This window comes from Arachis ipaensis, chromosome B9 (assembly GCF_059453495.1).
Source record: "Arachis ipaensis isolate K30076 ecotype BB chromosome B9, ASM5945349v1, whole genome shotgun sequence".
NCBI classification, from domain to species: Eukaryota; Viridiplantae; Streptophyta; class Magnoliopsida; order Fabales; family Fabaceae; genus Arachis; species Arachis ipaensis.
This window is the reverse complement of record NC_142444.1, coordinates 128,347,011-128,360,174: the sequence shown is the minus strand read 5'-3', so window position 1 is coordinate 128,360,174 and position 13,164 is coordinate 128,347,011. Positions and strand designations below refer to the sequence as shown.

At 37.5% G+C, this 13,164-nt stretch overlaps 1 pseudogene; it reads left to right on the top strand.

Annotated features, from left to right (window-relative positions):
* Window positions 1-377: 377 nt before the first annotated feature.
* On the top strand, window positions 378-1,292 carry LOC107615830 (low affinity inorganic phosphate transporter 1-like; annotated as a pseudogene).
* Window positions 1,293-13,164: the final 11,872 nt, after the last annotated feature.

Here is a 13,164-nt window from a genome sequence, read left to right as displayed (position 1 = left end):
AAATTTAAATTGAAAATAGATTGGACCAATATGTTAGAGTTAGACTCTTATAATTTGAGTTATTCTTCTATTGCTTTAGTATTTTTAATTTATTTTTAAATGTAATTAAAAGTTTTAAAATAGTAAATTAACTAATTAAGTATCATAGATTAATAGATAAAATGAAAGTAAAAAAAATAAATTAATTCAACAAAAAAATGCTAAATTTATTATGTTCTAGTCTATTATCCATTTAAATTCTAATAAAATAAATAAAGTTATTGTTATTTGGGGAAAAAAATTTAAATATAATACAATTTATTTAAAAAAATTAGAGATGTACAGAAAACTTTACAATTACATTTTGGAGAATATCCAAAATCAGAATTAAAGATGGCATGGCAAAATTAGGATTGCTGAATGCACTCGATGTTGCAAAGACACAGTAGTACTATTTCACAGCATTGTGATTGCTGGCATGGGATTTTTCACAGATGCCTATGATCTTTTCTGCATCTCGCTTGTAACCAAATTACTTGAAAGGATATACTACACAGATATAAAAGATCAAAGCTTGGTGTTCTGCCTCCAAATGTGCAAACTGCTGTGACATGTGTCACGCTATGCGGCACTCTAGCCAACTTTCCTTTGGTTGGCTTGGTGACAAGATGGGAAGGAAGAGGGTCTATGGACTAACCCTCATGCTCATGGTGGTTTGTTCCATTGCCTCTGGCATCTCATTCGGATCCAGCACGAAGAGTGTTATAGCAACCCTTTGTTTCTTCAGGTTCTGACTTGACTTTGTGATTGGTGGTGACCACCCTCTTTTGGCTACAATCATGTCCAATAAGAAGACAAGAGGGGCCTTCATTGGTGTAGTGTTTGCTATGCAAGGATTTGGGATCCTTGCTGGTGGAAGAAAGAAACACATGAAGGAAGCAAGGAAGTAATTTGTGAGAGTGTTAACTTCATCACAAATAATGTGAACTCAAAATAAAAAGTAGCTTGAGAAAATGAAGCATATACTTGAGAGGCAAAAGAACCATAGTAGTAGCACAAGCGGCCAAGGAGCTTGGTGACGAGGGAGATGCAAAAGAGGTAAGAAGCATCGGTGAAGAAACCCATCCCGGCGATCACAACTGCCGTGAAGTAGTACCATTGTGTCTTTGCAACATGAAGGGCATTCAGCACCTGCAACGGTTCCTTCGTCATCTTTTAATAATAACAAAGATTAGCTTAATGGGTGTTTAATAGGTGTCTGTATATGACCGTTTCTTTCATAATTTTATGTCTCAGTTAACAGATATCATATATGTACTCTTATGTATTTTCGTGATGGACATGTATACCAAAAACAAACGGTGTCTAAATATACATGAATACATAGACAAAAGAAGACACTAATTTTATATTATGTTTGGTAAGTTAGACAGAATAAAAAATCATAAAAAAATTGGTGTCTCAAGTCAGAAATTTGTGTCTCAGCACTTTAGAAAGACACACAGTACATATTTTAATGGATATTTATATATGACCGTATCATTCATAATTTTTACCATACATGTACTCTCATGTACTTCTGTGATGGACATGTATACCAAAAACACACGCTCCCTAAATACACAAGAGTACATAGTAGGATGTAATCGGTTCGGTTTAGTTCGATTTTAGACCGAAAACCAATCAAACCAACATGCTCGGTTCCTTATTAATATCAATGGTGGCTTTGGCACCGTTTCCTCCAGCATTCTCCCTTCCCTCTTGAGATTTCAGCGAAGCTTTGGATCCCACAACAACCATGCAACAAGGAGAGCGCGAGTTTCACAACAAAATTTTTCTTTTAATTCATTTGCAAAATTGAAATCAATGAATCATTTGAAACTCTAATGAATATTTGTGTTGGATTTGTTGGATTATTACAATTTACAATTTTTGATTTTTTTTAAACAAAAAGTGAAAAATGAGGTTGGTTAGATTTAAGTACTGGTCATTATTTTTTGGAATTTTGAAAAGAATGGAACATTTTATGAAAAGAAAAATAAACAAAAATAAATTTTACATTTTAAATTAATTCTATATTCTAAACCAATTATTATGAGCTAAATAATTCGGTTCAATATTTTTTAAAGTAAGATATTCTGGAAAATTAGTAATATTTTAAGCAACTTAATTAATTATAGTAATATATATTGAAAATTAGTGATTTTGTTACATTAATTTTTTTATTAATTATAGTTAAATAATATCGAGAATAATTTTATTAATTATAATAAGATGTCATGTGATATTAGTAGTTTTTTAGAGTAATTTTATAGATTATAGTAATATAATTTAGAAAATTAGTTATTTTTTTAATAATTTTATAAATTACAGTAATATGATCTAAAATTTTTTTAAGTAATTTTATTAATTATATTAATATAATATGAGAAATTAATAATTATGTTAAATTAAATTTATTAACTATAGTAATATGTGATGAAAAATTATTAATTATATAGAATATTAATTATAGTAAGATAGTATAAAAAGGAGTATAAATAGAGAGTACAAGGTGAGTACAGAGAGTACACAAAAAAAAATTCAACAAGATAACATGAAGAAAAAGAAGTCTCATGTTACACAAACAAAGACTTCGTAGACCCTCAATCCTAAACTCTAAATTTATAATTTTTAGAGTAATATGATTAATTATATATATATATATATATATATATTGAAAATTAGTAATTTTGTTACATTAATTTTATTAACTATAGCTAAATGATATGGAGAATAATTCATTAATTATAGTAAGATGTTATGTAAAATTAGTAATTTTTTAGAATAAATTTATAGGTTTCAGTAATAAGATTTAGGAAATTACTTATTCTTTTAGTAATTTTATTAATTATAGTAATTGATCTAAAAAATTAAAATTTTTTTAAAATAATCTTATTAATTATGTTAATATGATATGAAAAATTAATTATTATGTTAAATTATATTTATTAATTATAGTAATAAGTCATGAAAAATTATTAATTATACAGAGTATGAATTAAAATAACGATATAAAGTTTTAAAAAAAATAACGATATAAAGTTTTTAAATTAAAAATTAATAATTTAAAATTTTAAATGTATGTGCGAAACCAATACAAATAACCCTATTCATATTATTCCACATATAAACTTTGGTTATTTTTAACTCAGAGAATATTTATATTTTATTTGGTTTATTAAAACAAAAAATTAAGAAAAAAAGAGAAGTGAATGAATTAATGTTTTTCACCAAATAATATGTCATTCTTGCATATAATCTGTTTGATAAAGTGTCTAAAAGAAAAGAGGAGTTAGTAGAACATTTGTACAATGTGTACAATGGAGGTTTAGGGATGTCCAATTCAGTATTAGAAATATAATCATTAGCCCATTGTACATATTGTACAAATATTCCATTGACTCCCTAGTAGGACTCAAAAATTTTTTTAGACACTATCAAACAGGTTATATGCAAGAATTACATATTATAGGATTGGTTGAAAAAATGATTGCTGATGTATATCATTCATCATTCTTATGCTGATGCAGCGAATTGGTAAATTACCCAGCACAAAGTTGAAAAGTCTAAAATTGTATTTTGTGAAGCCGGTCCCATACATGTTCATAAAAAGATTCCAAGTTTCCAACCGCTTTTAGAAAAAACTGGTGGCATTCAAGTCAACTTGAGTATATACCATGAAAACAAAAACTTCCTAGCAGGCAGTTAAGAGAGTAATAACATGTTCCTCAATTCTATGACCACACAAAAAAAAACCCTCTTCTTTGAACAAAATTCTTATGCCGGAATAGAAATTAGCAATTAATCCAATCGTGAGTATAGTCTAACCGACACGCAAATATTGCATCCAACAATTCTAAAATCTATAACCGAGAGTATTAGTCTCGGGTCGTTCTCCCTAGGAATTGCCTTAGAATGCACATTATTGATTAGGAAGTCTTTTGTGGTTTTGAGAGTTGGTGCAAGAATTCAAGCTAAACAAATATAAACAAGAATTGATTAAGATAAAGGCCTTGGCTAAGGATGAGTATTGGAAGTTCCATCATTGTAGTTTCCTTCGATTGTGATGATAATTGATTATTGCTTCACCTAGTTAAGCCCCTAATAATGGAGGAAAGTCAAGTGAAAGTAACTAACTTGAGTCACAAGTTCTAGTCTAACCCTAGGGAAGTCTAGCTTTAGTGCACTCCAAGTCAATTAGCAATTCTCAATTCTCAATCAACAATTGATATCCTCTACTCAAGTGTCTCCAATAACTCAACCCCTAAGCCAAGTAAGAGAAATCTACTCCATAGCTAGGGTTGTCATTTTCACAAACAATTGGCAGGCAATCATAGAAGACATGATGAAATTGAGAGAAAAGAATTGAATTAAAGCTATCTAATTCAAGCAATCATCAACAATCAAGCAATTGAATGAAATTCCTCAATTCATTAATCAAAATTCAAAGTACCTAGGTCACAAATCCAAAATCCAAGTGAATGAATCAAAAGAGCACTAATTGAGAGTAGAAGAAGAGTAGATCTACAACTTGTATCAAAGTAAAAGTGAATTAGAAATGGATCTCACCAAGAAATCAAAGGAAAATTGCAATGGAGAAAGTAAAATCCTAGAGAGAAGTTGGAGTTTCTCTCTCTAAAATCAAAATGTAACTAACTCCCCAAAATATCTAGAATAATGTCTAATTGTCTCAACCCCCTAATTCTTGGTCTTCTTATGCTCTTCCTGCCAAAATTCTGCCCCAAAACAGGGCCTGCAACTGCCTGAAATCACTGGTCACATTTTCTTCTTAAAAAATCACGTGCGCCCATCGACGCGTATGCGCACAGCACGCGTACGCGTCCCTGGGGCTTTTTGCGATCCACGCGCAGACGCGCAGTGCGCGCGCGCGTCCACGGATTTCTGGCCCAGCCATAAACGCGCCGGCTTCTCGTTTCGGCTCCATTGCGCCGGCTCTGAGTGCGCATCCATGCGTACGCGTACGGTGTGCGTGCGCACCCATGTCCAGATTCCAAAACTCTAATTTTTCCATGCTCCTTCCATTCATGCATGCTTCCTTCATCCCTCTTAGCCATTTTTGCCCTATAACTTCTGAAACCACTTAACAAACGGATCACGACATCGAATGATAATAGAGGAGGATTACGATATATCAATTTTAATGCAAAAGAAGCATGTTTTCGTCTATGAAGCAAAGTTCGGGAAGGAACACAAAATCATGCATTTTTATATGAATAAGTGTGGAAGATCATTGATAAAACCCTCAAAATCTATACATGATAAACCCTAAAAACAGGGTTTATCAACCTCTCCACACTTAAACTATAGCATGTCCTCATGCTAAAGGAAAGCAAAAGATCAAAGGATTACAAGAGAATGAGACTCATGGAATGCAATCTACTTACATGAATGCAACTAGGGTGTATGCCGTTGTCTACTTGGTCAAAAGTAATTCAATCTTCTTAGAACATACACACACACACACACACACACACACACACACACACACACACACACACACACACACACACACAGGGCAAGATGATAGGCAATGCATGGACTCTACCAATTCTAATCATCAAAGTGAAATATGCACAGCTTGCATGAAGAACGCTCGTGAGAGCCGGGAACAAGGGGTTGAGCTTCGAACCCTCACCGGAAGTGTTTGCACTCTATTCCCTCGGTGTATAGGGTTGATCACTCAATTCTCCTCTACTTCATGCTCTTCCAAAGTTTGTTCTTCCTCTAACAATCAACAGTTGTTCTAAGCATGCATACATATATCATGAGGTCTTTCTTAGGTTGTAATGGGGTTAGGGTTAAGGTAGGGTTATATATTTGGCTAAGTGGGCTAGAAATTGAATCCTTTGATTAACTTAAGCTCCCCACCTAACCTATATAACATCCTATACAATTATGTACTAACCTAACTACCCATTCCTCACTCTTTCACATACTCATGCATTTACTTTTGATCATTATACATATGCATTGATTTGTCTTTAAGTCTCACTTTTGGGGCATTTTGTCCCCTCTTTTTTTTTTCTTTTCTTTTCTTGCTTTGTTTGAATCTCTTCTTTTCTTTTCTCTTTTCTTTTTTTTTTTTGTTTTGTCTCTTATTTTCTTTTCTTTTTTCCTTTTTTTTATCAACGCATATGGTCTACATATGAATATGTATCCACTTCCCAATATTTTTAATAAAAACAATCAACATGCTCTTACCTCAACCAATGTCCCCCTCTGTTTCCCCACACTTGTATGACACACACACTCTAACCTAAGCTATTCAAGGATTCAAATAGGGACATTCATGGTTTTTCGCTTTCGGCTTGTAATGTGCTAAAATTAAGAATAAGTGGGTTTAGCGTAGGCTCAAAGTTGGTTACAAAGGTTGTTATAAGGTAAGGTCATTTAGGTGAGTGGCTAAGTGAATTTATGGCATCAATCATGTACATGCATTCGTACATATAACAATGGACATATAGAGTCAAACAAATTAAGGATCACAATCATAGAGAGAGAGAGAAATGCACACAAGAAGGAAGGTAAGTGGCTAGAAGATGTAGCCACGCTATTAGGCTCAAAACTCGCCTGCTTGTGTTCTTGGCTCAAAATCTATGTTCCAAATTACATTCTTCAAACAAGCTTAGCATAAAAAATTTTCAAAATTTTCAAAATTGGTAGGGTTGCCTTAAAATTATAGTTTCCTAAGAAAGAAGTCACTACTCTAACCAAGTGGACTTATCAAGAGATAACTATCATGCAAAGGGGCTCAAAAAGTGAAAAACCTAATCATGCAATCTATCCTAAATAACAAAAGAGATTCAAAATTTATTTGGGTGTTACTTATGGAGACCGGTCGGTCGGCCAATCTCCCCACACTTAGAAGTTGGCACATTCCTCCGTGCCTTGGGTGAGACGTAGTGGTTGATCAGCTTTCGAGTGTCCATCATCTTCTCCATTATCGCTATCCTCATTGTCGGTGCCGGTGGATGTGAAAATTTCCGGTTCTTCCATAGGTGGTGCTAGGCAATTTAGAAGCTTCTTGACAAAAGTGTATCGGCGTTGGTTGCGCCGCTCATAACGATCGAGCTTCTTGTGGAGGTCCTCTATGCGTTGCATGGATGATTTTGGTGGTGCAGTTAAAGTGGTGGGAATGTTCATGGGGATGTCTATGTTCGGATCCTCGGTGTCCGCCGGAGGGTTGAGGTATCTCCCGGTTGGAAAAACATTACCGTCCATCGGGATCATGGTCCTCCGGTCCTTAGTCTCTCGGGGGACACCGGCTGCGGCAACTAAGTCGATCACCAAAGTGGGGAAGGTTAGGTTTCCCTTAGCATGGATGCGGCCCATAGCCTGGCGAACGAGATGGGGAATATGAACCGGCTCTCTGTGAGGACACACCAAACCGATAGGGCTAACTCGCCAGTGATAGATGAGCCATGGGTGCTTGGGAGCACATAATGGGCTAGAATTTGGGCCCATGCATGAGCCTCCACGGTGAGGTAGCGTGCGTCGATGCCCTTGGGCCGGGGTCTCATCCTTCCCTGAATCCAGAATGATTCGGGTATGGCAATAACCTTAAGGATGGCATCCCAGTTAGACCCATATTTGCATCGTGCCGACAAAATCTCTTGATATGCATCAATTCCTTCCGTGGACGGTCCGGTCTTAAGCACATTTTGAATGGCCTCCTCTGTGACAAGAACTTGTCTTTGACGCATAAATACCGATGCAAGGGATGATGAGTGGTAATTGGTGTAAAATTCTACCACCCATGACAAGTTTACTTCACGTGACTTCCTCAATAGGAACTCCCATTGCCGCCGCTCGATGCGGGGCATCACAAGCGGAATGACATGAGCCGGAGGGGCTAGAAGAGGCTCCGCGTGATAGTTCCTTTCTTTGATCAAGGGGTAGACAAGTTCGAATAGCGGTTGGGAAACTTGTTTGGATCCCTTGCCGGGTTGTCCTTTTCCAAAACATCGATGTTAGCAACGCTCCTTGTCTTATTGAGGAGGGGCTTGGCTCTAGGCGCTTGGTGTGCTTTGCTAGTGGACCGTGGGGTGCCTTCTTGGACGCCTTTCCGTTGTCTCTCTTGATAACCATCCTAGAAAAGAGGAGAAAGGTGACGAAATTAAACTCAAAGAAGCACCAAGAAATGATAGTCATGCAAGTGATAAAGCGTAAGAGAATGAGTGTCTTAGATACATGACAGCTGCAACATGTAACTAAGGCAATAATGAATACCATGGCCAATCACTAACATGTGATGTAGGAGTAGTATAGGCATGCAAGCAAGAAGCATGAGGAGTACACACTCTCAATATCAATAACAAGAAGTAAGTGTTAAGGGATGAGCATGTAAAAATGAAGCAAGAAGAGTAGTAAGCTCAATGCACATATGAACAAGTAAGTGAATGAGAAAGAACACTAAATGGGAAACACTAAGTCAAATTTAACTCAAAAAATCATGTATGCCTTTCATCAAACACTTGGTGTGCATCCCTTTTTATGACAAAAATTAGAGCAAAGGTGACAATATAACATCCCACAAAGCATCATCAATCATCATAGCATACCATACATTGCAAGAAAAAGCCATTAAGAAAACCCAACTCATCAATGCAAGAGGAATCCCCGCTTTTAACACCCATAAGAAAATGAAAAAGAAAGAAAATCCACAAACAAACTAATCATGAATGAGAGCTAACTAAGAAGAAGAGTAAGGAAATGCAACTAATGAAAGGAAGGAAAGAAAAGAGAGAGCTAAGCAAGAGAAAGGAAAAGTGAGGAATACCTTGAGAAGACGAAGAAGAAGAAATGGGGTATGTAAGTGAGAGGGGAGGTAATGAGGAGTATGAGAGAGGAGAGGGGAAAGAGGGATGTGGGACCGCCGGAGGTGGTGGTTGCCGCCGGTGATAGGGGCGGAAGAGAGGTGGTAGAAGTGGAGAGAGGGGGTAGAAGTGGAGAAGAAGGGTGAAGGTAAGAAGAGGGGAGAAAATTGAAAGAAAAGGCGCGCTAGAGGTAATTGGGTTGCGAGACTGACGCGCGCACGTACGCGTGCATGGGCAAAATATAGCAGGGGCGTGGACGCGTCTAGTGCACGTACGCGCGAAGTGGGTGATATGTAAGTGTGCGCGCGAGCGTCAGGTGCGCTTGTGTGTGCGTCTTGGTTGTGCCTCCAGCATAATGTGGGCACAACTTTGGCTCAACTCTTGGGAAGAAGTATCAGAAATTACATTGACACGATCGACGCAGACGCGCACAGTGCGCTTACGCGTCGATGTGCGTATCGTCTGAGGGGCGTGTGCGTGCCAGGTGCGCGCACGCATGAGTCGAGTCAGGCGTAAGGCACAATGTTAGCCTAGAATTAGTACAACTCTCTGGAAAATGAACCAGGAGCGCAGATGGCACCAACGGCGCGTACGCGGCTAGTGCGCGCACGCGCGCTTTGTGCGATTAAATTCTTATGCCGATATAGAAATTAGCAATGAATTCAATCGTGAGTATAGTCTAACCGACACGCAAATATCGCATCAAACAATTCTAAAATCTATGACCGAGAGTATTACTCCCAAGTCGTTCTCCCTAGGAATTGCCTTAGAATGCACATTATTGATTAGGAAGTCTTTTGTGGTTTTGAGAGTTGGTGCAATAATTCAAGCTAAACAAATGTAAACAACAATTGATTAAGATAAAGGCCTTGGCTAAGGATGAGTATTGGAAGTTCCACCATTGTAGTTTCCTTCGATTGTGATGATAATTGATTATTTCTTCACCTAGTTAACCCCCTAATAATGGAGGAAAGTCAAGTGAAAGTAACTAACTTGAGTCACAAGTCCTAGTCTAACCCTAGAGAAGTCTAGCTTTAGTGCACTCCAAGTCAATTAGCAATTCTCAATTCTCAATCAACAATTGATATCCTCTACTCAAGTGTCTCCAATAACTCAACCCCTAAGCCAAGTAAGAGAAATCTACTCCATAGCTAGGGTTGTCATTTTCACAAACAATTGGTCGGCAATCATAGAAGACATGATGAAATTGAGAGAAAAGAATTGAATTAAAGCTATCTAATTCAAGCAATCATCAACAATCAAGCAATTGAATGAAATTCCTCAATTCATTAATCAAAATTCAAAGTACCTAGGTCACAAATCCAAAATCCAAGTGAATGAATCAAAAGAGCACTAATTGAGAGTAGAAGAAGAGTAGATCTACAACTTGTATCAAAGTAAAAGTGAATTAGCAATGGATCTCACCAAGAAATCAAAGGAGAATTGTAATGGAGAAAGGAAAATCCTAGAGAGAAGTTGGAGTTTCTCTCTCTAAAAGCAAAATGTAACTAACTCCCCAAAATATCTAGAATAATGTCTAATTGTCTCAACCCCCCTAATCCTTGGTCTTCTTATGCTCATCCCGCCAAAATTCTGCCCCAAAACAGGGCCTGCAACTGCCTGAAATCGCTGGTTGATGAGCGGATAATTTATACGCTTTTTGACATTGTTTTTAGTATGTTTTTAGTAGGATCTAGTTACTTTTAGGGATGTTTTCACTAGTTTTTATGTTAAATTCATATTTCTGGACTTTACTATGAGTTTGTGTATTTTTTTGTGATTTCAAGTATTTTCTGGCTGAAATTGAGGGACTTGAGCAAAAATCAGATTCAGAGGTTGAAGAAGGACTGCTGATGCTGTTGGATTCTGACCTCCCTGCACTCAAAGTGGATTTTCTGGAGCTACAGAACTCAAAATGGCGCGCTTCTAATTGCGTTGGAAAGTAGACATCCAGGGCTTTCCATCAATGTATAATAGTCCATACTTTGGCCGAGTTTAGACGACGTAAAAGGGCGTTGAACGCCAGTTCTACGCTGCTGTCTGGAGTTAAACGCCAGAAACAAGTCACAAACCAGAGTTGAACGCCAGAAATACGTTACAACCTGGCGTTCAACTCCAGAAAGAGCCTCTACACGTTTAACATTCATGCTCAGCCCAAGCACACACCAAGTGGGCCCCGGAAGTGGATTTATGCATCAATTACTTACTTCTGTAAACCCTAGTAGCTAGTTTATTATAAATAGGACCTTTTACTATTGTATTAGACATCCTGGATTGTATTCTGATCCTGTGATCATGTTTTAGGGGGCTGGCCATTCGACCATGCCTACCCTCTATTCACTTATGTATTTTCATACGGTAGAGTTTCTACACTCCATAGATTAAGGTGTGGAGCTCTGCTGTTCCTCAAAGATTAATGCAAAGTACTACTATTTTCTATTCAATTCATCTTATTTCGCTTCTAAGATATTCATTCGCACTTCAACCTGAATGTGATGAACGTGATAATCATCATCATTCCTTATGAACGCGTGCCTGACAACCACCTCCGTTCTACCTTAGATTGAATGAGTGTCTCTTAGATCTCTTAGTCGGAATCTTCGTGGTGTAAGCTAGAATGATCGCGGCATTCAATAGAATCCGGAAAGTCTAAACCTTGTCTGTGGTATTCCGAGTAGGATTCAATGATTGAGTGACTGTGACGAGATTCAAACTCGCGATTGCTGGGCGTAGTGACAGACGCAAAAGGAGGGTGAATCCTATTCCAGCATGATCGGGAACCTCAGATGATTAGCCGTGCCGTGACAGGGCATCTTGGACCATTTTCACAAGAGGAGGGGATGTAGCCACTGACAACGGTGATGCCCTTGCATAAAGCCAGCCATAGAAAGGAGTAAGACTGATTGGATGAAGACAGCAGGAAAGCAGAGGTTTAGAGGAACGAAAGCATCTCTATGCGCTTATCTGAAATTCTCACCAATGATTTACATAAGTATTTCTATCCTTCTTTTATTATTAAATTTCGAAAACCCCATTACTATTTTATATCCTCCTGACTGAGATTTACAAGGTGACCATAGCTTGCTTCATACCAACAATCTCCATGGGATTCGACCCTTACTCACGTAAGGTATTACTTGGACGACCCAGTGCACTTGCTGGTTAGTTATGCGAAGTTGTGAAGATATGTTTAGACCATGGTTCTGTGCATCCGTTTTTGGTGCCATCGCCAGGGAATCAATTTCGAACAACAATTAACAACCTGAGTAACAATTTCGCATATCACTGGTCATATTTTCTTCTTAAAAAATTACGTGCGCCCATCGGCGCGTACGCGTACGGTGCGCGTGCGCGCCCATGTCCAGGTTCCAAAACTCTAATTTTTCCAGGCTCCTTCTATTCATGCATGCTTCCTTCATCCCTCTTAGCCATTTTTGCCCTATAACTTCTAAAACCACTTAACAAACAGATCACGGTATCGAATGATAATAGAGGAGGATTACGACATATCAATTTTAATGCAAAAGAAGCATGTTTTCATCTATGAAGCAAAGTTCGGGAAGGAACACAAAATCCTGCATTTTTATATGAATAAGTGTGGAAGATCATTGATAAAACCCTCAAAATCTATACATGATAAACCCTAAAAATGGGTTTATGTATATACACCAGTGAAGGTGTTGGATTATATATTATAATTATGTTTGTGGATAACTCGAGTTGGGGATGCGCGATAGAGGGACAGTCCAATAGTTAGCTACCAGGACTTGTCGGGTTGGCTTTATAACCGACAGATGAGATTCATCAGCCACTAAGACAGGCATGCATCATATGCATTATATGTGATTTGTTTGGAATGCTGATGAGCGGATAATTTATACGCTTTTTGGCATTATTTTTAGTATGTTTTTAGTAAGATCTAGTTACTTTTAGGGATGTTTTTATTAGTTTTTATGTTAAATTCACATTTCTAGACTTTACTATGAGTTTGTGTGTTTTTCTGTGATTTCAGGTAATTTCTGGCTGAAATTGAGGGACTTGAGCAAAAATCAGATTCAGAGGTTGAAGAAGGACTGCTGATGCTATTGGATTCTGACCTCCCTGCACTCAAAGTGTATTTTCTGGAGCTATAGAACTCAAAATGGCGCGCTTCCAATTGCGTTGGAAAGTAGACATCCAGGGATTTTCAGCAATATATAATAGTCCATACTTTGGCCGAGTTTAGAAGATGCAAAAGGACGTTTAACGCCAGTTCTACGCTGCAGTCTGGAGTTAAACACCAGAAACACGTCATGAACCAGAGTTG